Source organism: Chiloscyllium plagiosum, unplaced genomic scaffold (assembly GCF_037043375.1).
Source record: "Chiloscyllium plagiosum isolate Xiang-an unplaced genomic scaffold, Cpla_swu_hap1 HiC_scaffold_10, whole genome shotgun sequence".
NCBI lineage: Eukaryota > Metazoa > Chordata > Chondrichthyes > Orectolobiformes > Hemiscylliidae > Chiloscyllium > Chiloscyllium plagiosum.
This window is the reverse complement of record NW_028270148.1, coordinates 109,184,266-109,208,679: the sequence shown is the minus strand read 5'-3', so window position 1 is coordinate 109,208,679 and position 24,414 is coordinate 109,184,266. Positions and strand designations below refer to the sequence as shown.

The following is a 24,414-nucleotide window of genomic DNA, read 5'->3' as shown; positions in this document are numbered from 1 at the left end:
TCCACAATGACACCTCTATCTATTTGGAAGGTCTAGGGGAGCAGAGGCATCTAAACACAGGTTCCCCTCTCAGCCACAATACATACACACACTTGGAACATTAATGTCCCTTCTTTCCTGTCGCTGGTCAAAGTCTTGGAACTCCCTCCCAGACAGTACTGTGGGTCACCTACCCTCTTGCCCCATCGCAGCCAAGGCAACAAACCACCACACACTGCTGAGCATTTAGGGATGGGCAATAAACGCAGTACAATCCACATCCCCCGAGCAGCATTGTTTAATTTAAAAAGCAGCACTTGCACCAAAACCTACCAATCCTTTCATGGATTGGTCTCTTTAGCCATTCGCAAATGTGCACTGTCTGAAGCCAACCCATTGCCATGTTTTGCCACATCTTCATGTAGACAGAAGGGTGCTGATGATGGCACTACCTGAATCCAATTGTTCCAATAAGCATGGCTACAGCCTTGCCCTATTAAGCTATTTAGTTCTGAACAATGCAGAAAATCTACAAGCAACCATCATTGCAAATCCATAAAAGGATCACAGATTCGGGGAATGAGGCCAATCAGCCCATCATGTCTGCACCAGCTCTCCAAACGAGCATCATGGTTTTGAGCCATTCTTCTACCTTTTCCACATACCATTCATGCTTGTTTGACTCAAAACACACAGTCATCCAAGGTCCTCTCGAATGTCTCTGTTCAATGTGCCTCCACCACCTTTCTAGGTTGTGCATTCTAGACCCTAACTACTCGTTGGGTGAAAAAGTACTTTCTCACATCACTTTAGCTTCTTTCTCAAACCATGTTGAACGCGTGTCCCCACGTTATTTAAACTTTTACAGCAGGCCAGTTTCTATCTACTCTACTCAGCTCCTTCATGTTTTGAAAGCTTCAATCAGAACTACTCTTAGAACCCCTGCAGTGTGGAAACAGGCCATTTGACCCATACTAACCCTCCAAAGAGTATCCTACCCCGACACACTTACCCTATCCCTGACTTTCCCATGGCTACTCCACCTAGCTTGCACATCCCTGAACACTCCGGGCAATTTAGCATAACTAATCCACCTAACCTGCACATCTTTGAATTGTGGGAGGAAACCGGAGCACCCGGAGGAAACCCACACAGACACGGAGAATATCTGTGTGAAGTTTGCACAGTCATAGAGTCATAGACATGTATAGCACAGAAACAGACCCTTCGGTCCAACTCCTCCATGCTGACCAGATATCCCAACCTAATCAAGTCCCACCTGCCAGGACTTGGCCCATATCCCGCTAAATCCTTCCTATTCATATACCCATCCAGATACCTCTTAAATGTTGCAATTGTACCAGCCTCACCCACTTCCTCTGGCAGCTCATTCCATATACACACCACCCTCTGATTGAAAATGTTGCTCCTTAGGTCCCTTTTATATCTTTCCCCTCTCACCCTAAACCTATGCCCTCTAGTTCTGGACTCCCCCACCCCATGGAAAAGACCTTGTCTATTTAGTGTTGTACCAGCCTCCACCACTTCCTCATTCCATTCCCGTACCACCCTCTGCGAGAAAAAGTTGCCCCTTAGGTCTCTTTTATATCTCTCCCCCTCACCCTAAACTTATGCCATCTAGTTCTGGACTTCCCCCACCCCAGGGAACAGACTTTGTCTATTTACCGTATCCATGCTCCCCTCATGATTTTATAAACCTCTATAAGGTCGCCTCTCAACCCCCAATGCTCCAGGGAAAACAGCCCCAGCCTATTCAATCTCTCCCTGTAGCTCAAATCCTCCAACCCTGGCAATATCCTTGTAAATCTTTTCTGAACCCTTTCAAGTTTCACAACATTCTTCCGATAGGAAGGAGACCAGAATTACATGCAATATTCCAAAATTGGCCTAACCAATGTCCTGTACAGCCGCAACATGACCTCCCAACTCCTGTACTCAATACTCTGACCAATAAAGTTGCCCAACGGTGGAACCAAACCCAGGTCCCTGATGCTGTCAGGCAGCAGTGCTAACCACTGAGGCACCCTAGTTACCCTTCAGGCAGATGACAAGGACCATATTCCCCATGACTGTGGGTAACTACAGTAGGGAGTGGAATGTTCAATTGTATCATCTATTCAAATGCTTTAACAGATGCTGGTTATAAATGTGCTAACCTAATCATGTATTGACTTAATATGTTGGAACCTCCTCAACTTAACGTGTGACACACTCGGACTCAAATCGATGCCAATCTCACCAACAGCAGTTGCGTGCATAGAGTCATAGAGATGTACAGCATGAAAACAGACCATTCGGTCCAACCCGTCTTTGCCGACCAGATATCCCAACCCAATCTCGACCCACCTGCCAGTACCCGGCCCATATCCCTGCAAACCCTTCCTATTCATATACCCATCCAAATGCCTCTTAAATGTTGCAATTGTACCAGCCTCTACCACTTCAGAGAGCAGCAGCTACATAGTGATGTAAAGCAGCTTAAAACACTGGGGTCTGGGAAATTACGGTTCATAAGTTTTCAAATTTCATGTCAATTAGATGCCATTAACGTTTATACACAGTAAGCATAAGTGACCCCAAAAAAGCAACAAACAATTTGCCCGTTTGCCAGTTTGCTTCCTCCCACCCCATCTAACTACGTCCCTGCCACAGGCCAACCATACTAATGAAGCTGCAACTTATTTTGATTATTCAGCTGCCAAGGGAAACCTGCGCTTCACATTCAGCTGATCACTGTATTCATTTTAGCCATGTGCTATTAAACTGTGGTGCTTATGGAGAGTCTAAGCTCATAAAGCCATGGCGACAAATTTGCAAGTGCATAAGTCATAATCCCAATGATCTCCACTTATTCTGCTCATACAGCACATGAAATATTAGGTTTAGATTTCAGTTTTATTGTCACACATACTCAAGTACAGGGTACAGGTGGACAGTGAAATGTCACCACACACGGTCCTATTTTAGGAACAAAGTGCCAAGGTGCAAAATCTTAGTTACAGGACTGAAGAGATGAGGAAGTAAGTTAAAAAGTCTAGTACTACAGTTTTCTTCGCATATAAACAGGAAACTAAAGTTAAAATGTCAAATCTTTCATTCTTTACTTGGGCCATTAATCTGATTGAAATTAATTTTTATTAATTCATTAACCTTTCGCATTGGGCCCTATAAAGCTGATGTGATTTCTTAACCGGTGTCATTGACGAGTTTTAGAGTTTATGAGACCTCATGCTCTGGATTAAGAGGTGTCCTGCTGATCGGAATGTGACCACAGAACTGCGGAAGGCCATTCATTCCTGAGCTAACCTCTCAACTGCAGTCACGATGCTCTCTCTCCCAGAAATGTCAGGGCTGACACAACTGTCAAAACGGGTTAAGGGAACGGTACTGAAAAGCAATTCTGAAGTGCCTGTTGTATAAATGGGGCCCGGACATCTCAGCCAGCTGGGTAAGACAGATTAATGCAGAAAGTGCGGCTGGAGTCCTGTTCCAGCTGAGGCCAACTTAGGAGCTGACCCTGAGAGTGCAGGGCAACAGCAAACCATCACTGACAAACCTCACCACTTAAAATTGCTCAGTATAAACAGATCAACAGATAATGAGTTGAACCTCTTGGTGAGGATGGAGCTATTTAGTGTGCCTTGCCTTCAGTATTTGCCTGATCGTACCTTGTTTGGAATGTGCAATTTAGACTTTATAACTGACCCAAGCCTTATTTTGAAGATTCCAATTTGTATATTTGCTCATATCTTTTCCCGTGACTTCACAGAATCCCCACCATGCCAACAGAGACCATTTGGCTCATCGAGTCTGTACCGACCATCCAAAGAACATCCCACTCAGATCCATCCCTCAACATATCCCCATCACCCCACATTTAACTGGTTTACCCACCTGGCCTGCACACTCTTGGACATTGTGTACAATTTAGCATGGCCAATCCACCTCACCTGCACAAATAGCCATTGAGTCATACAGCACGGAAACACACCCTCCGGTCCAACCAGTCCACATCGAACATAACCCCAGACTAAAGAGTCCCACCTGCCTGCTCCTGGCTCATATCCCTCCAAATCTTTCCTATTTATGTATCCATCTTTTAATGTCTTTTAAATATTGTAACTGTACCCACATCCACCACTTCCTCAGGAAGTTCATTCCACACACAAACCACCATCTGTGTAAAAAACATACCTCTTACGTCTTCTTTTAAATCTCTCTCCTCTCATCGTAAAAATGTGCACCCTAATCTTGAAATTCCCCATCTTGGGAAAGTGACCATTACCATCAACTCTATCTATACCCCTCACTATTTTATAAACTTCTATCATGTCACCTGTCAACCTCCTACACTCCAGTGAAATAAGTCCCAGCCTTTCTTTATAACTCCATACCTGGCAACATCCTGGTAAATCTCTTCTGAACTCTCTCCTGCTTAATAATATCATTCCTATAACTGGAGGAAAAAGTGAGGACTGCAGATGCTGGAGATCAGAGCTGAAAATGTGTTGCTGGAAAAGCGCAGCAGGTCAGGCAGCATCCAAGGAACAGGAGAATCGACGTTTCGGACATAAGCCCTTCCTGAAGAAGGGCTTATGCCCGAAACGTCGATTCTCCTGTTCCTTGGATGCTGCCTGACCTGCTGCGCTTTTCCAGCAGCACATTCCTATAACTGGGCAACCAGAACTGGACACGATATTCCAGAAGAGGCCTCACCAATATCCTGTACAACATCAACATGACGGCCCAACTCCTATACTCGAAGGACTGAGCAATGAAAGCAAGTATGCTAAACGCCTTCTTAACCACCCTGTCTATATGTGACGCAAACTTTAAAGAATGATGTACCAGCACCCTAGGTCCCTCTGGTCTGCAACACTACCCAAGGACCGGCCATTAGTCTTTGGACTGTGGGATGAAACCCACGTGGGCACTGGGAGAATGTGCAAACTCCACAAAGCCATTCACCCGAAGCTGGAATTGAACTCAGGCCCCTGGTCTGGTGAGGTGTCAGTGCTAACCACTTCAATCAGAACCAACAAACTGAATTGAATTCCGTTAGAACAATTTTCCAAATGCTTCATTCAATGTGCATTGGTGTCCCACAACCATCTACAGTCACATCTCTACTGAATCATGAGCAGAAAGTTAGGAAAGGAAGAACATAATTTTTCCAAAATGTGAATCCCTATTGGCCTGACAGTTGTTGTAATCCACACACTTGGCCAACTCCTACTGTGACAGCTATGCCCCTTGTTTTCAAATGATATTTGTCATGCGACTAAGCAAATGGGACCAGGAAGTGATCCAATAAACAGAATCGAGTGAGGGCAGTCCAACAGGACAGGCACTGATGGAAGGCCGTACCAAAGGTCATGCAGAGATGCAGGAGGTCAAGGCATCAGGAGTAAAAGGAGGATGAGGAGAGGTTACCCTTTCTCAATGATATGGTGCTGGAGTTTATTAGGTGAGGATACAGTTCACTGCATTTATGAAGCAGGCAGAGAGTGCATCTAAGGAAAGATGTGGTCATTGTAGTAATGTCACAGGAAGGCCAAGACCAACGCTGCGGGGGTGTGGATCCAAATCAATTCATAAATCTGGAACGTCCCTGAGTATTGCTGACAATTCTCATCGATTGCCGCAGTAAACTGAAAGAATTGCGAATGCTGGAAATCAGAAACAAAAACAGAAGTTGCTGTAAAGGCTCAGCAGGTTTCCACAGCTCCACACATTCTCACCACGGATGCTGCCACACCTGGTGAGCCTTTCCAGTAATTTCTGTTTTTTTTTGTTGTAGTAAACCTACCTGGTTCACTGACATGAAAGGAAATCTGCTGTCCTCACCTGGTCTGGCCGACATTGACTCCAGGTCCACACCAACATGACCGAATCTTAACTGCCCTCTGAAATGGCCATAGCAAACCACTCAGTTCCAGGGCAATCAGGGGTGGGCCACAAATGCTGATCGTTGCCAGGGACACCATGAAAGAATGAGGAAACAAAATTACAATGTCAACCAGCGTGAGGGCAAGGAATTGTCCCATTCTACATCCACTGGGCTTAAAGAAATGGAGGTGGGACGAGACCATGGACGATCAACATGGGAACAATAGCTTGATTGGAAAAAAAAGGTTAAGATTAGAGTGGTGCTGAAAAAGCACAGCAGGTCAGGCAGCATCCGAGGAGCAGGAAAATCGACGTTTCGGGCAAAAGCCCTTCCATCTGGAATGTCAATTTTCCTGCTCCTCGGATGCTGCCTGAGCTGCTGTGCATTTCCAGCACCACTCTTATCTAGACTCTGATTTCCAGCATCTGCAGTCCTCACTTTTGCCTGGAAAAAGGGTTAACTCCAGGCATAGTATGACAAACAGAGCTTGGGGTTAATTTATGTTCCAGGGAGATGGACTAATAACGTGATGGATGCAGAGGGAATTTGCCTTTAAGTAACTGCAGTAACACAAATTCCGGCTGAACAATTGAATCCATGTACCCACAACTGAGAGCTCAGGGAAAGCAAAGCACATTCTGTCCTGAAGCCTGTGGGCTAGCTATCACTTTCTAATTTTGGATACAACGCCACCAACTGAACAGAAAAGAAGATGAACATCAGTTCTAACTCATAATCCCAACAATGCCCGGATGCCATGAAAATATGGCTCAGTGGTTACACCAGGGACCCGGGTTCAATTCCCATCTCGGGCAATGTCTATGTGGAGTTTGCACATTCTCCCAGTGTCTGCGTGGGTTTCCTCCCACAGTCCAAAGATGTGCAGGTCAGGTGAACTGGCCATGCTAAATTGCCCGTAATGTTAGGTGCATTAGTCAGGGGTAAAGGTAGGGAATGGGTCTGGGTGGGTTGCTCTTCGGAGGGTCATGTGGACATGTTGGGCCAAAGGGCCTGTTTCCACACTGTAGGGAATCTAATGTAATCTGAAACCAAAGTGGTCATGTTTCAGGAAACGTAGGCTTTAATTGTTAATAAATCTTTGAAACCCCTCAAAATCAACCAGATCAACAATGAGACCACTGTGTTCAGAAAACTGATGTGTATGTCTAATGCTGTTCTACTAAATGCGTTTGGTGCAGTTTTTACCCGAATATTATTTTATAATGCTCCTGGCTTGACGTACTAAAATTACTAACAGAGAGTCCAGCAAACCTTGTGATATTATGGCTGTGGTTTTATCCTTTTTCACAATTTGTGCCCATGTTTGGTGCAAAAATGTCTTCACAGTCACGGGAAAAGATATGAGCAAATATACGAATTGGAATTTCAAAATAAGGCTTGGGTCAATTTTAAAGACTAAATTGCACATTCCAAGCAAGGTACGATCAGTGAGTTCAGATCAGGCAAGAAGCACTAAGTAGCTCCATCCCCATTAAGCGTTTTGACTCAATCGCTCCATTCCCTCCCTTCAATCCCTCCCCCGGTTCACAGCTCCCATCCAAAACTGGTGGAAGGAAAAATAAAAACGATGAAACAATCAGCAAGTGTTCTAACATTATTCTTTGAATAGAATTCTCTGCAGTACAGCATCAAGCCCATTGTTGAACTGTTAATCCAGAGACTTTAGTCATATTCTGGGGACCTGGGTTCAAATATCCCTATGGCAAATGGCAGAATTTAGTTATTTAATGGGGAGAATTGTTTTTCTCTGTGGGTTGAAGTCATGGAATTTTCTTCCCCAGAGAACCGGGGGTATATTTTTATGGCTAAGTTAGGTTCCTGGCAATGGAGTCCGAGGGTATAAGGGAAAAGTGGAGCTGAGACCACCAATCTGATTCCAGCAAATACTGGAGCAGGCTTTATAGATTCATAGAATCCCTATAGTGTGGAAGCAGGCCCTTCGGCCCAACAAGTTGACACCGACCCGCAGAAGAGTAACCTACCCATGACTAATGCACCTAATCCACACATCCATGAACACTATGGGTAAATTAGCTTGGCCAATTCACCTGACCTGCACATCTTTGGAATGTGGGAGGAAACCGGAGCACCCAGAGGAAAGCCTTGCAGATACGGGGAGAATGTGCAAACTCCACACAGACAGTCACCCAAGGCTATAATTGAACCCACGTCCCTGGTGCTGTGAGGTAGCAGTGCTAACCACTGAGCCACCATGCTGCCCATATTGTTGAGCAGAAGGACCCATTCCTGCTACTACTTCATGTAAGTTTGTTGTCCATGTGTGTCTGCCCTGACAAAGGGCAAAGTTGCTGCCCTGATATTAATCTTGAGTGATATTAATCTAAGGTAAAGGGAGCAGATGATTTGATGCCTGGAGTTTGAACATAAGAGCATAACAACTCGGAGTATGAGTAGGCCATCTGGCCCTTTGAGCCTGCTCTGCCATTCAGTAAGATCATGGCTGATCTTTTTGTGGCCTCAGCTCAATTTACCTGCAATCTCACCGTAACCCTTGGTTCCTTTATTGTTCAAATAAAATCTATCTTAGTTTTAAAAGCATTTACTGAAGTAGTGTTAACTACTTCACTGGGCAGGGAATTCCATTGATAAGGGATAATTGCTCCACAATTATATAAGATTAGGGCTGATTTGATTGTCATTTAACACTATCTTTTTGCCTATCTCTCTGTAACGCTTTACTCCTTCCTCAGTCTAAATGCTAACTCAGCTCCAAATGTATTCAGTGTGAAAACCCACTTTGCTTTCTGTGGAAGAGAATCCAAATCTCAGTGATGCCCAGTGAGAAGAAATTCCTCCTTATGTCTGTCTGAAATGAGAAAGCCCTCGTTTTGAAATTCTGGCCCCTGGTTCTAGATATCCCCCCACAAAGAGAAATTACCTGCTCGGTCTTTGCCACGTCAATCCCTCTCACCACCTTCCGGGCCTTGTTTGTGTAGACCAGGTCAACAGTTGGTCAGGGGCAGAATTGAGGCTCAAGAGGCCAGTGTCTGGCATCTGGGGAAACAAAGGAGTTTGTCTTGGTATGTGGGGATGGTTTGGAATGGAGAAGTGGGTGTGTCATTTGAGACTCTGGGGGATCAACAAAACTCGAGGTTCCTGCAGTCGGTCACCTTGGCATCTTCTCTGCTCGGTCTTCCAGGCTAAACTAGCAGCTAGGTGTCAGTGGTAACTTCATAATACTGATTTGCAGTATTTTTTTAGAGAGAAACCCTCCAGTCTTTCCCCATGGCCTACTCAGAACAGGATGGGAAGGTGATGGCCTTGTGGTATTGATGTTGGGCTGTTTACCCAGAGAAGATTAGATTAGATTAGATTAGATTACTTTACAGTGTGGAAACAGGCCCTTTGGCCCAACAAGTCCACACCGACCCGCCGAAGCGTAACCCACCCATACCCCTACATTTACCCCTTACCTAACACTACGGGCAATTTAGCATGGCCAATTCACCTGACCTGCACATCTTTGGACTGTGGGAGGAAACCGGAGCATCCGGAGGAAACCCACGCAGACACGGGGAGAACGTGCAAACTCCACACAGTCAGTCGCCTGAGGCGGGAATTGAACCCGGGTCTCTGGCGCTGTGAGGCAGCAGTGCTAACCACTGTGCCACCGTGCCGCCCACGGCATTGGCGGATGTTCACTTCACCTCGCCAAATCTCACTCAAGATTAATATCAGGGCAGCAACTTTGCCCTTTGTCAGGGCAGACACACAGGGACAACAAACTTACATGAAGTAGTAGCAGGAATGGGTCCTTCTGCTCAACAATATGGGCAGCATGGTGGCTCAGTGGTTAGCACTGCTACCTCACAGCACCAGGGACGTGGGTTCGATTATAGCCTTGGGTGACTGTCTGTGTGGAGTTTGCACATTCTCCCCGTATCTGCAAGGCTTTCCTCTGGGTGCTCCACACTATAGGGATTCTATGAATCTATAAAGCCTGCTCCAGTATTTGCTGGAATCAGATTGGTGGTCTCAGCTCCACTTTTCCCTTATACCCTCGGACTCCATTGCCAGGAACCTAACTTAGCCATAAAAATATACCCCTGTTCTCTGGGGAAGAAAATTCCATGACTTCAACCCACAGAGAAAAACAATTCTCCCCATTAAATCAGAGATGCCCTATTTTTAAATGACGTTTCATAGCTCTAGACCCTCCTCCAAGAGTGAGCATCACACTCAGTATTTACTCTGCCAATTCCCGTCAGGATTTGGAGATGACTGTGTTGGACTGGGGTGGACAAAGTTAAAAATCACAGAACGCCAGGTTATAGTCCAACAGGTTTAATTGGAAGCACTAACTTTCAGAGCGCTGCTCCTTCATCAGGTACAATAACAACCACCTGATGAAGGAGCAGCGCTCCGAAAGCTAGTGCTTCCAATTAAACCTGTTGGACTATAATCTGGTGTTGTGTAAATTCCCCTCAGAATCTTCAACATTTTAACCAGCTTTGAATCCACAAAACACCAAAGGATGCAAATCCAATATGGCCACCTTCCCTCGTAAGATGGCCCCAAATCCCAGGAATCTGTTGAGAGAAACTTCACTGAAGTACTCTGACTTCCATTAAATCCTTACTTGTGTGAGGTGTCCAAAATTGCACAACACTTCTGCTCCTGTCCATCAAATTAACATATAATTAACATGCGTCACAGCACAGTTCCAGGAAGTATTAATTCAGCCAAAACAAGTTTGGGACATGCTGTAGCGAATCTCTTCCTGAAAGTGTTCAACAATTGAACAGATAGCTAAAGCCTATGGAAGATATCAAATCAGATCATTTGTGCAATCCGAGACCACATCATCAACTCTGTATTTATTACTGTCACCCACACTCCCCAGACTCAAACCAAGTGCAAGCTGCCACACACAGCAAGTGACCAGGAATACTTTCTGGTTCTACATTCAAAATTGGTAAACTCTTCCAAAAGGATGAACATAAACACATTCTCACGGAGTGAAACACTTCAAATTAAAACAGGAAACTGTTTTCTCACATAGTTATAATCATGAATAGAATCTCTATGCAAGCAGGTCATTCGGCCCATCAAATCCATACTCAGCCTCCAAACAGCATCCCACCCAGTTCCACCAACCCACCTTATCCCTATAACCCTGCATTTCCCACTGTTAACCCACCTAGCCTGCACATCCCTGGACACTATGGGCAATTTAGCATGACCAATTCACCCGAACCTGCACATCTTTGGACTGTGGGAGGAAACCTACAGGGAGATTACGCAAACTCCACACGGTCGCCCAAGGGTGGAAGTGAACCCGGGTCCCTGGCGCTGGGAGGGAAACAGTGCTGACCATTGAGCTACCGTGCCTCCCCAAACCTCTGTTGAGGTTTTTGGGAATTATCTGCAATACTTCCTCAGGGCTAACTATAGTTTTACTTCTGGTTGGTCTGCTGTAATGATACAAGGATTGGAGGGAACATAGGAAAAGTAGGAAAAAAGAGGAGCAACAGGAACAAAGGAGCCAGTTTAGGCCATTCAGCCCCTTGACACCGCTCCACCATTCTAGTTCATGGCTAATCATTTACATCAATGCCATTTTACCACCCTATCCCCAGATCCCTTGATGTCAATATGATGTAGAAATCTATTGATCTCAGTCTCGAGCATATGTCTCACCTTCTAAAGGCAAAAGGAGGAGAATAGCAGCGTGGACATCTCCCGGTGTGTGGTTCTGTCCCAGAATGATGGTCTCATGTGCACTGCATCTTCAGATTATTCCATCGTTCCATAATCAGCTTTCCCCAGACCAGGAGCTGTGACAAACTTTCTCTCAATTTAACTCTTCTTAACTATTATATATATGACTTCTGTCAATATTACAGGCACTGTGGTGGGACGATTTGTAAAGCCTATCACTGTATATTTCAGGTAAAAGCACACGTGACAATAAATTGCGATTATATTCTTCACTTGCATGTGGAAAATCTTTGGCACTGATCCAACTTCCTCAGAGCCAGCTCTCAGAGTGAGCAGGGCCCCCTGTTTTTGTGTGTCAGCCAGGACTCCCCTGATGGGACCAGGTTAGCAGCCCCAGTCAGGGAACTCATATTCTACAAGATCCACCAAGGTGACCTCATTACGATCAATGCATTCCCTACTGTGGGAGGCAAACGTGATTTAATGCACACCTCTCCCTACGCCTCTCTCTCAAGCACTTTCCTGCAGCTGAAACAACAATGCCATTGGCAGAATGCAAAAACTATACTCATAACCCTGCTTCTCAGTCAAACAACAGCACAAGACAATTCACTGACAGGTAGGAATAATATTCACTTGAAAAACGGTGGCCTAGAAAACAGACAGGCCCATTTGCAAACTAACTGTCTTCAAAAACACATTTCATCATTACAAAAGTATGCTTTTGTAGAGAGAATTAAAATCAGCTGAGAACAAATTTTACTGAAGCACTGATAGTGGCAAGATACACAAGACTTATTTGACTGAGATCCAAGGATTCATGAAAACCATTCAAAGAATTCAAACCAGCCACATAGCTAACTAAAAGATGTGACTTCATCTAAATTTTCAAGCTTTTGCTTTTAACCCTGGGCATACATTGACATTGACAAACAACAGTTGACGTAATGAAATCAATTAACTGATAAAATATTTGTCAGGCCGGAATTTAGTACTGTATTTTATGTTACTTATCAAGCTTTGACTGATCACTAAGCGCACTCCATTTATAATCAGCACTGTCACACCTTTAAGAATGAAAAGAAACATTCATGGGATCAATCAGCTGTGTTCTAAGTTAATATTTATGGAGAAAGTGTGATCAAGCAAAAAAGCCATTTCGGATTTAGCTTTTTTTTGAAGATTAATGCGGCCCTTTTTTGTGCGCGTTTATGCTCATATTCACAAGTTTGGGCTGACTGATGGGAAAGCAAGGTCAAAGAAATGTCTTTATGCTTAGCCTTCTTTATAACAATGTTGATTATATATTAAGATTAAATACGAATACATGTTATCCTTCAGAGGTATATCAGGCTCTAACCTTATTGTTAAATAAATAAAACTCTATTCTATAAACTCTCTCATCTAATGACAGTCAACTCCATATGCTTCTTTCTGTATGTGTTTCTGATATTCACATGAATGGACTTCAGATTTCGATCCGGCTCTCTATACGTTTCCCTCCTTATTCCCGTGGCTCCGCCCACACTGTGCTATTTATGCCCCAGTGAAGAGCAGTGCTGTGACATCATCGCCAGCTTACTCCAGGTTCCTGAAGACCTTACATAACAGACTCAAAACATGGAACCACACCCAGAATCGACGTCCATGTGGACACAGACACAAATGTGTAAAACAAAGTCATGACTTGAGTCTATTTTCAGAACCCTTACCTCAGTCTGAGGATTAATTAAATTAGTATTATTGAAGCATCAGATATAAAGTAAACTGTTCCCCTCTGAAAAAGAATCTAAAGTCTAATGAGAGGAAGCCATTTACAGAAAGATCAGTGCAGTTCAAATGAAGCATTATTAATTAAAGTGACATTTAGTGCTTTCAGGCAAATGTACAGACCTTTGGAGCCAGCCACATGCTCTCTGAAATGAAAGCAAACGCTTCCTGTCAAAGAACGAATACATTAAGGGGAGGAGAGAAGCTCCCCAAGCAAGTGCAATTAAAATTGAATGAAAATAAAACCCTGTTGAGATTGCTGATCAGTTCCACAGAACAGTGCTGGTACCGTTTAGTCAGAATGACATGTCCATTTGAAAGGAACTTGTCATTCTCCTCTCTGACACCCCTCTCATCATTTAACAACCATCCAGTAAACCATTCTAATTCCTCTCTGTGACTAATGAGCACCACAGAAATGTAGGTTGCTGTGAGCTCGGCTCGAAAACATATGTTAACTCAAGAAATAATGATACAACCAATTGATGTAATAATGCGCAAAGGAAATGTATCAAAACATATTAAGCAATAAGAATTCCACATTGACTTGCTTGAAAGCAAAGCTCATTTTCACATAAACCATTTGCAATCATTAATCAATATGTATATTGATTAACGATATCCCTGTACAACGATAGCTGCACTTCAATACAACTTTTTTATTCACTTGTGGGATGTGGGCGTCACTGGCTGGGCCATCATTTATTGCCTGTTCCTCAATTATCTCATTTACAGCCAATGTACAAACCACTTACAAGTTTAATTATTCTTTATTTGCAACTCACAACCCAATGACTTTTGACAATCCTCTGCAAAAGCCTTTCACGACTTGGTGCAAGTCTAAATTTTGCAGCCCTGTTGATAAAGCCATCTCACAATTATTCTGACCGGTCGTAAGGGATTTTAACTTGTGCACAAACCCACAAGCTCAACGCAGCAGCATTAAGCAAACAGTGATTAATAATGTTGAGCATATTGATTAAACCGCCAAATGTTCAGGACAAAGTTAAACAATGTAAAGGGAGGCTCGTCGTGCAGCAATCTTGCCTTGAATTCAGGAGACTGCGTTCAAGTCTCACTCCAAATTCTCCAGTCAAAAATCAAAGCTGACTCCCTGGTGCACTGTTCTACCAAACGTTGGTGTCTTGCAAATGAAATGTAAAGTGCAGGCCCTTCATCTCTCTTCCTGAATGGCCATTCCATGGCAATTTTTCAAAGTGTGGCACAGTTCTCCCTAGTGTCCTGGAAGACAGTCACATCACCATGATGGATTATCTGATCATTATCACATTGCTGTGCAGAAACTGGCTGCTAAACTTTCTAGATTTCCACAGTGACTACACTTTTTTTTTAAAAATGCACTTCTTTGGCTGTAGCACAGTTTGGGATGAGCTTCATAAAATGGGCCATTAAAAAAGAACATCTTTTGTTCTCATTTCAGTCTGACAGCTCTGACTAGGGCTCAGGAGAGATTTACCGGGATGTTGCCAGGTATGGAAGGTTTGAGTTATAAGGAGAGGCTGAATAGGCTGGGAGTTTTTTCACTGGAGCATGGGAGGTTGACAGGCGACCTGATAGAGGTTTATAAAATCATGAGGGGTATGGATAGGGTTAATGGTAGGCGCCTTTTCCCTAGGGGGTACATTTTTGAGGTGAGAGGAGAGAGGTGTAAGTAGGACATGAGGGGCAAATGTTTTACACAGAGGGTGGTTGACATGTGGAATGAACTTCCTGAGGAAGTGGTGGATGTGGGTTGCACAGTCACCTGTCAGCAAGTTTTGAATTTCAGATTTTATTTTTATTTAATTAAAATTTCATTATCTGCCCACCATGGTGGGATTCAAACGCATGGTCCTAGACTGTTTACCTGGTCCATTCCTCATCCAGTACCATCATCACTAACTCCCCAACTCCATACTATTCACTTCACACTCCCTCAAGGTATCAATTTCTATAACTGACTCACTCTGGACAAAATGGTTTACACTGGTTAGCGTTATTCATGGTCAGAAGTCACACGACACCAGGTTATAATCCAACAGGTTTATTTCAAATCATAAGCTTTCGGAGCACTGTTCCTTCATCTGCTGGAGTAAAGAGAAACACACAGGTATATCAGTTAGACGCAGAGAGATCAATGGGCAGAGAGAGCAAAAAGATTAAATGGTGTCAGTGGAGTGCCTACAGGCTGAATAATAAGTCTCTGCAGGTGACTGAAAGTGTCCAATGGTGTGAGTGAAGTGTCACAGGTGAATAGCAAGAGAAGGAATGACCTATAATCCGATTAAATGAGGCAGAGAGCAAATACAAAAAATTAAAAATAAGGTGGTGCTGGAGGCAAGGAGGCTGGAATCACATGATTGGTGTAAGAGTTACATGCCACGGGTCAAACCAAAGTAACAAGTAATCTAAAACTGCACAAACTAATTAAGGTAGAGAGATCATAACAAGTTATCAAGGTGATGGTGTCAAACCAGGACAGGGAGGAAGAGTTTACAGATACAGAAGTGTGGTCAGGTCACATGGAAAGCGACATGAACCCAAGATCATGGTTGAGGCCATCTTCATGGGTACGGAACATGGCTATCAGTTTCTGCTCAGCGATCCTGCGTGGTTATGTATCTTGAAGGCCGCCTTGTAAGGTGCTTACCCGAAGATCTGAGGCTGAAGGCCCTTAACTGCTGAAGCGTTCCCCGATTGGAAAGGAACGTTCTTATCTGGCGATTAGTGCGCGGTAACATTTGTTCATACTTACCTTCGATCTTATTCTGGTCTTACTTGCAAGTGGAAACATCATCTCTATCTTTACATTATTCGTCCCTTTCAGTGTCTTGGAGATCTCTAATAGGTCACCCCTCAGTCTCTTCCCCAACACCAACCTGCCTGATCTTTTTCAGTTGGTCCAACCTTTCAGACCCAGGACCATTCTAGTAAACCATTTTTTTAGCACTTCTATATTCTTTTCATAAGGCGGAGAGCAGATCCTGGTTACAGTAGACCAAGTATCGTCTCACCAGGCTTCTATGCAAGGTTAGCATAAAACCTATTAATTTTAGCACCACACTTGCAGCGAGAACAATCGTTATTATGGTGCAGGAATCCAAGTGAGAATTGGAGTTAGAGGCAGAGTCAAGAGCTCCTCAAACTGCTTAATCTCAATTTTAAGAGCAGCAATAGAGAACGGAGATATTTTTGCTCCTCATTTGTAGCCATTTCTGTGTCAGCAAGTAATTAAAAATGAGAAAAACCATTTGACACATCTTAGCTCCTGGGTTATGAATACAGTGCATTAGTTACTGAATCATGATGATCTGTGTCCCTTGATCACTAATCTGGCATTGTCCAAATTCAATCTGAATAGAAACCTATCAAGCATCAGAGAGACAGCAGCTTTTATCCCATCAATCAAGGCCTAGTTTGAAAAACAAGGTTAAAACAAAATGTATTGCTTCATGAGCTCCTCATCCAGCTTCAAGTTTAACAGTTATGAAAGAGCAATTACTCATGACACTTAAATCACGTTTGCAATGAGGATTATTCTTATTATTTTCCTTACTTGATTCAGCGTGGGTCTTAATTCTGTAAGCGGAATATCATAGGCTCCTTACTCTGCCTTTAACTCTCTATCCATTTGAATTTAAGAGCTGCATTCAACTGCAGCTTCAGCTGAAAACGCATAAGCTTTTCCTGAGCATTTAAGAAAAGGGGGTAGGAAAAGACCCCGCAGCCTGCTGCCCCATTCAGTACAATCTATGGTCCTGGCTCCACTTTCCGAACCACTCTCCAATTCCCTGATTCCATGAGGAGCCAAAGATCTGTTGTTCTCAGCCGTATAGATACTCAGTGCTAGCGCACCCACAACTCTGAGTAAAGTCTTTGACAGTCTTGGAGATTTCTCATCCCTGTCCTAAACAGTCAGCCCCTTTACCCGGAGACTGGGTTCCCAGGTTCTTGATTCCCATGCCAGAGCAAACATCAGAGGTTTTGAAAAGATTTGTAGCTCAGGTGGTGGAGGAGGTCGTACATCTGTTTGCAGAATCTTAACATCCTCGCTTAGCGTTCTTCAAGCCGTTTCAATATGTTTCAGTGAGGTCACCTCTTCTAAAACCCAGAGAGTATGGGCTCAGTTTTCATCACAGACTACCTTCTCATCTCAGGGACCAATCTCGTAAACATCTCTAGCAGTGTGTCCATCCTTCCTTAGACGTGAGGAGCAAAACTCAAGATACAAGCATTCCAGACATGGGCTCATCAAACATATTTATAACCGTAGCAAGACCTGCTTATTTCTGCAGTCTAAGTGCATTGCAAAACAATAGTCAACATGCCATGTGCCTTCTTCAACTGGTTACGGTTTACAAGTGTTTACTTGTGTAAACACACCCACGCTCTTCTGGGCATCATCACTTAGTGGTGTAGTGGTAATGCTACTGGATGAGTAATCCTAGAACCACATGCAAATGCTCTTGGAATGGGTGTTCAGATCCCACCATGGCAGATGGGTGAAAATCGCACAATGCCAGGTTATAGTCCAACAGGTTTATCTGGAAGCTCCACAACCACCTGATGAAGGAGCAGTGCTCTGAAAGCTAGTGCTTCCAAATAAACCTGTTGGACTGTAACCTGATGTTGTGTGATTTTTAACTTTGTACACTCCCGTCCAACACCGGCTCCTTCAAATCATGGCAGATGGTGCACTTTTAATTAAGTAAAAATAAAATCGAGGATTAAAAGAGTGTCTACAGGTGACCATGCAATCACTGTCAATTGTTGTCCAACGACATGACCAGTGTGCCATTGCAGCAGCTGACACACATTCTTTTGATAGTGCCAAGTTCATTGGCCTTTTATAAAACATTCTGCTTTTCAATTCCTACTGCCAAAATGAATAGTCTCGCATTTCTCCATCACCATCTGCCCATTGAATAAATATGGTTTTAGCCCTGGCAGCTTTTGTGCCCTCACAGCTTATATTCCCACCTAGCTTTGTACTGTCAGCACACGTGGATACATTACTCTCAGGTTCTCTGCCAATGTCACTCAAATAGACTGCAAATAGCTGGGGCCTCATTTTGATCCTTGTCACACAGTCCACTTGTCATAGCTTGCCAACTTAAAAATGTCCCATTTATGGCTATCCCTTGCTTCCTGACCCTTAACCAACACTCCATCCATTTTAAAATAGTTCATACTCTGTTCTCAATGCATTAAAAAAAAACGCTGCAGTCTAAAAGCAGAGAAAGTAGGACAATAAAGTATCTTTTCAAAGCAATTCTTCATAAATGCTGTGGGATAGTAATGCCATTTCTCTGACTTGCAGATGCTCATTGTGGATCCTTTCCTGATTTCCAATAATACCGCATCAATAACAAAGTTTTCCTGATGGACAGAATCAGCACAGCTCAAGATTTACCTTTGACCTTCTTGAACATTTTGTCACGTAGGAAGCTAAGATTGATATTTCTAGCTGGAATATGGAGCATTACTCAGAGTTATCATTACTTTGTCATGCTACAAGTTCAAAATATATCTACTCAAATGATCTGCTGAAGTAAGAGTTACAGCTTTTAGTCACCAATAACATGGCTTAGTGATGTGTCTGATACAGTCAAGATCACTTTGCTTTTCAATCTTTAGTTGGCTGGAGGAGAGAGTCACCTCTCAGAACTCCTACAATCCTTAGAGTGATATTATTCAACAGGTCATTCTCCAATTGCTATAAACTTCACATTTATGTTCCTGTTTTAGGAGACACGGTTGTGTGGCAGTAATGTCAATCTGTCGACCATCCCTCAGAATTCAGAATGATGCTGTTGGGCTGGATGAATTTTCAGATGACAGAGGAGCCCAGTTTGGATCCACAAGTTTTCCCACAGACACGCTATTATGTGGGCAAATGTGGAGAGGCTTCCTTCTCCTTCCTCTGCCACCTTGTGCCTTGATTGATCAGAAGTGCCATGCCAAGCAATGACCAGCTTTCTCCACCCAGTCAATTTTTGGGGGGGATTTGGAGAGGGGTGTGTGTTTGGGCATCCAGATGCAATGGCCAAACCATTGCAGTCTGTTATTCAGGCACAGGGTTTCAATACTGGGCAGACGTGGCTTCCTGGAGGATACCTGCATGATCATGTGGTCATCCCACTGGTACCTCCCCCAGGACATCAAACAGGCAACTATTAGAAGATCCGAAGGCCTTTAATGTGACACGGCCAGACAGCACAGTTTCCATAGAATCCCTACTGTGTGGAAACAGGCCTTTTGGCCCAACAAGTCCACAGCGACCCTCTGAAGAGTCATCCCACCCAAACCAATTTCCCTACCCTATTACTCTACATTTACCCCTGATTAATGCACCAAACCTACACATCCCTGATTACTATGGACAATTTAACAAGGCCAATTCACCCTCACCTGCACATCTTTGGATTGTGGGAGGAAACCAGAGCACCCAAAGGAAACCCAAGCAGACACAGGGAAAATTGATTTCTGATGAATGGCTTTTGCCCAGAACATCAATTTCCCTGCTCCTCAGATGCTGCCTGACCTGCTGTGCTTTTCCAGCACCACTCTAATTCTGACTCTAATCTCCAGCATCTGCAGTACCCACATCTGCCACAGGTAGAATGTGCAGGCTCCACACACAGACAGTCACCCAAGGCTGAAATTGAACGCAAGTCCCTGAAGCTGTGAGGCAGCAGGGCTGACCACTGAGCCACCATGCTGCCCCGAGTTACTGTACAGTATGGGAGCGCGGGTAACAACAACCCTACAGACTAGGTCCTTACTTTACTTCCACCATCAATACAGAAAGACAGGCTAATGCACTGTTGACAGTGGTTCAAATCCCAGCATGCCAACTGGTGGAATGTGAATTCAGTTCATAAAAGAAAACCATAACTGAAGGCTAACGTCAGTAATGCTGATCATAAAGCTAATGTCGATCATCTGGTTCATCCCTTTAGGGAAGAAAATCTGCCATCCATATCCAGTGTATCCTCCATGCGACTTCAGACTCACAGTCAGGTATTGACAATGTACAGAGGAACCTCTCCAATACATATTTTGTTCAGATAATTGAATGCCGATAACACAGTTTAGCCAAGCATCGGAACCTCGCAATCTTGTTTGGATAATCCAAGGTTCGGATAATCAATGTTCAGATTATTGAGGTTCCTCTGCAATAGGCCACAGCTAGAGGACTGAAATTTTGCAATTGCAGCTCTGGAATCCAGAACTGTAGCAGAGATGTGATACCACTGGAAAGGGTGCAATTTAGCACATATTCTCAATATATCAAGAAATGTTCAAGGAAAAACACTTTTAAGAGGAATACCCTTACATTCAGGGAATCGACTAGCTCAGTTGGTTGGTTTGCAATGCATAGTGATACCAGTAGGATGGGTTCAATTCCTGCACCAGCTGTGGTCACCATAATGGATTCTCCCTCTCAATCCCTCCCTGTCCCTGAGGCACGGTGACCCTCAGGTCAAACCACCACCAATCATCACTCTCTAATGAGAGAAAGCAAGCTTCAAATTCAAGGGGAAACCCAGCGCATCCCTGAAGAAACAGAGCAATTCGGGGCAAATTGGAGAGAAAAGATTGTTTTTATATAGCACCTACCACAACTTCAGGACACTATGAAGCAGTTTTCACAACCTTTGACATTGCAAAACACTTTTTTAAAAATTCATTTTGTGGGATGGGGGTGTCGCTGGTTGGGCCCAGCATTTATTGCCCGTCCCTAGTTGCCCCTTGAAAAGGTGGGGGTGAGCTGCCTTCTTGAACCGCTGCAGTCCCCCTGCCACGGGTGATCCACAATGCCTTGAGGGAGGGAATGCCAGGATTTTGGCCTAGCGACAGTGAAGGAATAGCGATATTTTACAGCTGAATAATTGCTGTTGATGTAAGTAATGTCTGCAATGTAAGAAATTTGATAATCAGAGTGCAGATAAACACTTGGAATAGTGGCACGTTTCCACGTTGTAAACGGTGTGCGAGTCTACGAAGACTGTTGCTAATGGGTATAGGAGAAGCTTGGTGTGCAAGTTAGCCCTTAAACTGGAAACCACTTTGATTTTCTTTTGCCATCTACATTGCCTTCGATAATATTTCTGAACCTGTGAACAAAAACTTGTGGCATGCTTTTTCCAAGTCTAATCTTTCATAAACACCACAGGAAGACTGCATTAAAATTTCCACCAAATATTATTGTTTACTAAGCCACCTGCAAGACGTGAAACCAAAGCATTGACAGGCTCTCAGTGGTACCAATGGAGGTTTAAGATCCAGTTCCATTTATTGACTTCCAAATCATTTCAAAGGCTAGTGGGACAGCCAAGTACAAAGCTGCACCACAGGTGGAAAGCGAGAGCCATGTTTAAAATGTCTGTTCCCTTTGGATGCTGACTAACACTTGCATGCCAGGGTCAAAATCATACAAGGTACAACAAGGAACATTAGACCCCAGAACCACATCAGGTGTCCTTGCCTTACTGCCAGCAAACACACTTAGAATCCTACAGTGTGGAAACTGGCCATTCAGCCCATTGAGTCCACACCAACCCTCCAAAGAGCATTCACCAAGACTCATCCCCTTACCCTATAACCCTGCAACCCCCATGGCTAGTCCACCTAGCCTGCACACCCATGGACACGATGGGGCAATTTAATCTGGCCAATCCACCTAACCTGCACATCTCTGGACTCTGTGAGGAAACCCACACAGACAACTGGGAGAATGTGCAAATTCCACACAGACAGCCGCTCAAGGCTGGAATCGAACCTGGGTCTCTGGTGCTGGTTCTTGCCAGTGATTAAGAAAGAGCATGTTGCATGTAAACTGCACGATGACAACTTGGAGCCCTGAAGTGCTATCATAATGTCTCACCTTGCGTGCACTACAGGCCTGGCTCTACCAACCAAGGGCAGGTAACAAGGAGGCCTGAACGACTAGACCAGAGAGTCCACTTCATTTCTCCAGGACAGCTTTCTTTCACTTTGTTTGCACATGCTTGCCCATCCAATTTTGAAAGCATCCCCAATGGGAGCAGACACATGGCAAATTTTTCTAATGGCGACAAAAGTTTGCATCCTTGTCTTTAAATGGCAATGTTCTTCTGAACATCCTGCACTTTGCGATTTCCTGCATTCCACCCTCTCCCCATTAGGGCGTGCCCTCCCTGGAGCTGTGGATTAGAGAAATTAAATGCTCCAAAAAACTTCAACACGGTCAGACCTTTTATTTAAATTCTCACAACTCTGAGCCATTCTGGACTGAGCTGCTCCAGGATGCAGTGGTGAGTCCCACTCGCTCCATTTACCTTGACAATATTATAGGAAGGGGAGAACTTTCAGATCTTCCATTTTAGCTTTGATAGGCTATCGATTTTTTTGTTTCACATAAAGCCATCTAGCTGTGAATTAAAAAGTAGATTTCCAAACACTGTTTCCAATTGGCAACTGAAGCTTGAAATTATTTTGATGAAACTGCATTGCAGTAAGTGTCTCCAATATCTTATAACTGGTGTGCATAGATCAGAGAGAGAGAGAGGAATGAGGAGGAGGAAGAAGAGAATAAGCAAGCGAGAGAGGTAGGGAGAGAAAGAGAGGAAAGAGAGAGACAGAGAGACAGTGACAAGAGAGAGAAAGAGACAAGGGAGGGAGAGAGAGAGAGAGACAAGGGAGATGGAGAAATAGAGATGAAGAGAAATAGGAAAGAAAGAGACGGGGGGGGGGGGAGCTGACAGACAAGAGAGAGACAGGAGAGAGACTGAGATGAGAGAGAAATACAGAGACAGGCAACCAGGAGAGAAAGAGAGCAAGAGACAGTGTGAGAGAAAGGCCAAAGGGAGAAAGAGTAAGAGGCCGAGAGACAGCAGAGAGAGACAGACAGAAAAGAGAGAGAGATAGGAAAGAGACAGAGAAAGAGGGAAAAGAGAGAGAAAGAGAGACAAAGGAAAGAGACACAGAGAGATAGAGAGAGAGAGAAATCGATGAGAGAGACAGAAAGGAGAATGACAGTCAGGAGAGAGACAGAGACAGATAGAAACAGAAGGGAGAGATAGAGAGAAGGGACACAGAGTGAGACACAGAGAGAGAAAGAGAAACAAAGGGAGACAAAGAGGCAAGGAAGAGATAGTGACAAGGAAGCGATAGAGACAAGATAGAAACAGACAGAAATAAGAGATCCAGGAAAAGACACAGAGAAAGAAGATGAATGACAGAGATGGAAAGAAAGAGAGAGGCAAAGAGGAAGAGATAGGAGAGAAGGAGAGAGAGAAGATGAAAACAGTGGGTAACATGTTAATCTAATCCCCATCACTATAGAATCAGGTCACACTGCAGAGACAACTCATTCTGCAGTCTAGTCCCTCTGACTGCGGAAGCAGATCTGCTGAAGGACTGGGAGTGATAGCGGGTTATCAGAGACGAATGCGTCTTTGAATCATCTACCCAGTCACACTTTTGGCTACAAATCCTTAAATGTTAACAGTCCGTCCTGTATTGAACAAGGCAAATTCCTCTCTGAAACTGAATCTTCCAACAAGGTCAGGCACTGTGCTTTGTTTAGTTTCAAGAAAACATCCACTTCAAACTCTTGCTGATCAACACATTTACGTTTCTAGCATTCCTCTATCATAAAAACATGGATACTCAGCTAACAGAAACATTAGGTTGTGAAAATACAGTCTGATAGAGCACTGATTGATAGAGAGTGAATGGAAACCCCTTTTCTGATGTTACTCTGCTTTTAAGAGATGTGATTTGGAAGTGCTGGTGTTGGACTGGGATGTACAAAGTTAAAAATCACACAACATCAGGTTATAGTCCAATAGGTTTAATTGGAAGCACTAGCTTTCGAAGCGCTGCCCCTTCATCAGGTGGTTGTGGATTCTTGCTCCTTGGATGCTGCCTGACCTGTTGTGCCTTTTCCAGTGCCATACTTGATCAACTCATGCAACCACCTGATGGAGGAGCGGCGCTCCGAAAGCTAGCACTTCCAATTAAACCTGTTGGACTATAACCTGGTGCTGTGTGATTTTTAACTT

The 24,414-nt window shown here is 43.9% G+C and overlaps 1 protein-coding gene across 9 annotated transcripts in view; it reads right to left on the bottom strand.

Moving 5' to 3' along the window:
- Window positions 1-24,414, bottom strand: part of plcb4a (phospholipase C, beta 4a) — a 546,496-nt gene that overhangs the window by 503,579 nt on the left and 18,503 nt on the right. For 3 of the 9 annotated variants that reach the window (XM_043696591.2, XM_043696588.2, XM_087991650.1), the window contains exon 3: window positions 8,811-8,926. The exons of the other annotated variants lie outside the window; for them this stretch is intronic. The gene's annotated coding sequence lies outside the window, so the exon portion shown is untranslated. The remainder of the gene's footprint in view (window positions 1-8,810; window positions 8,927-24,414) is intronic. 9 annotated transcript variants of the gene reach the window in all.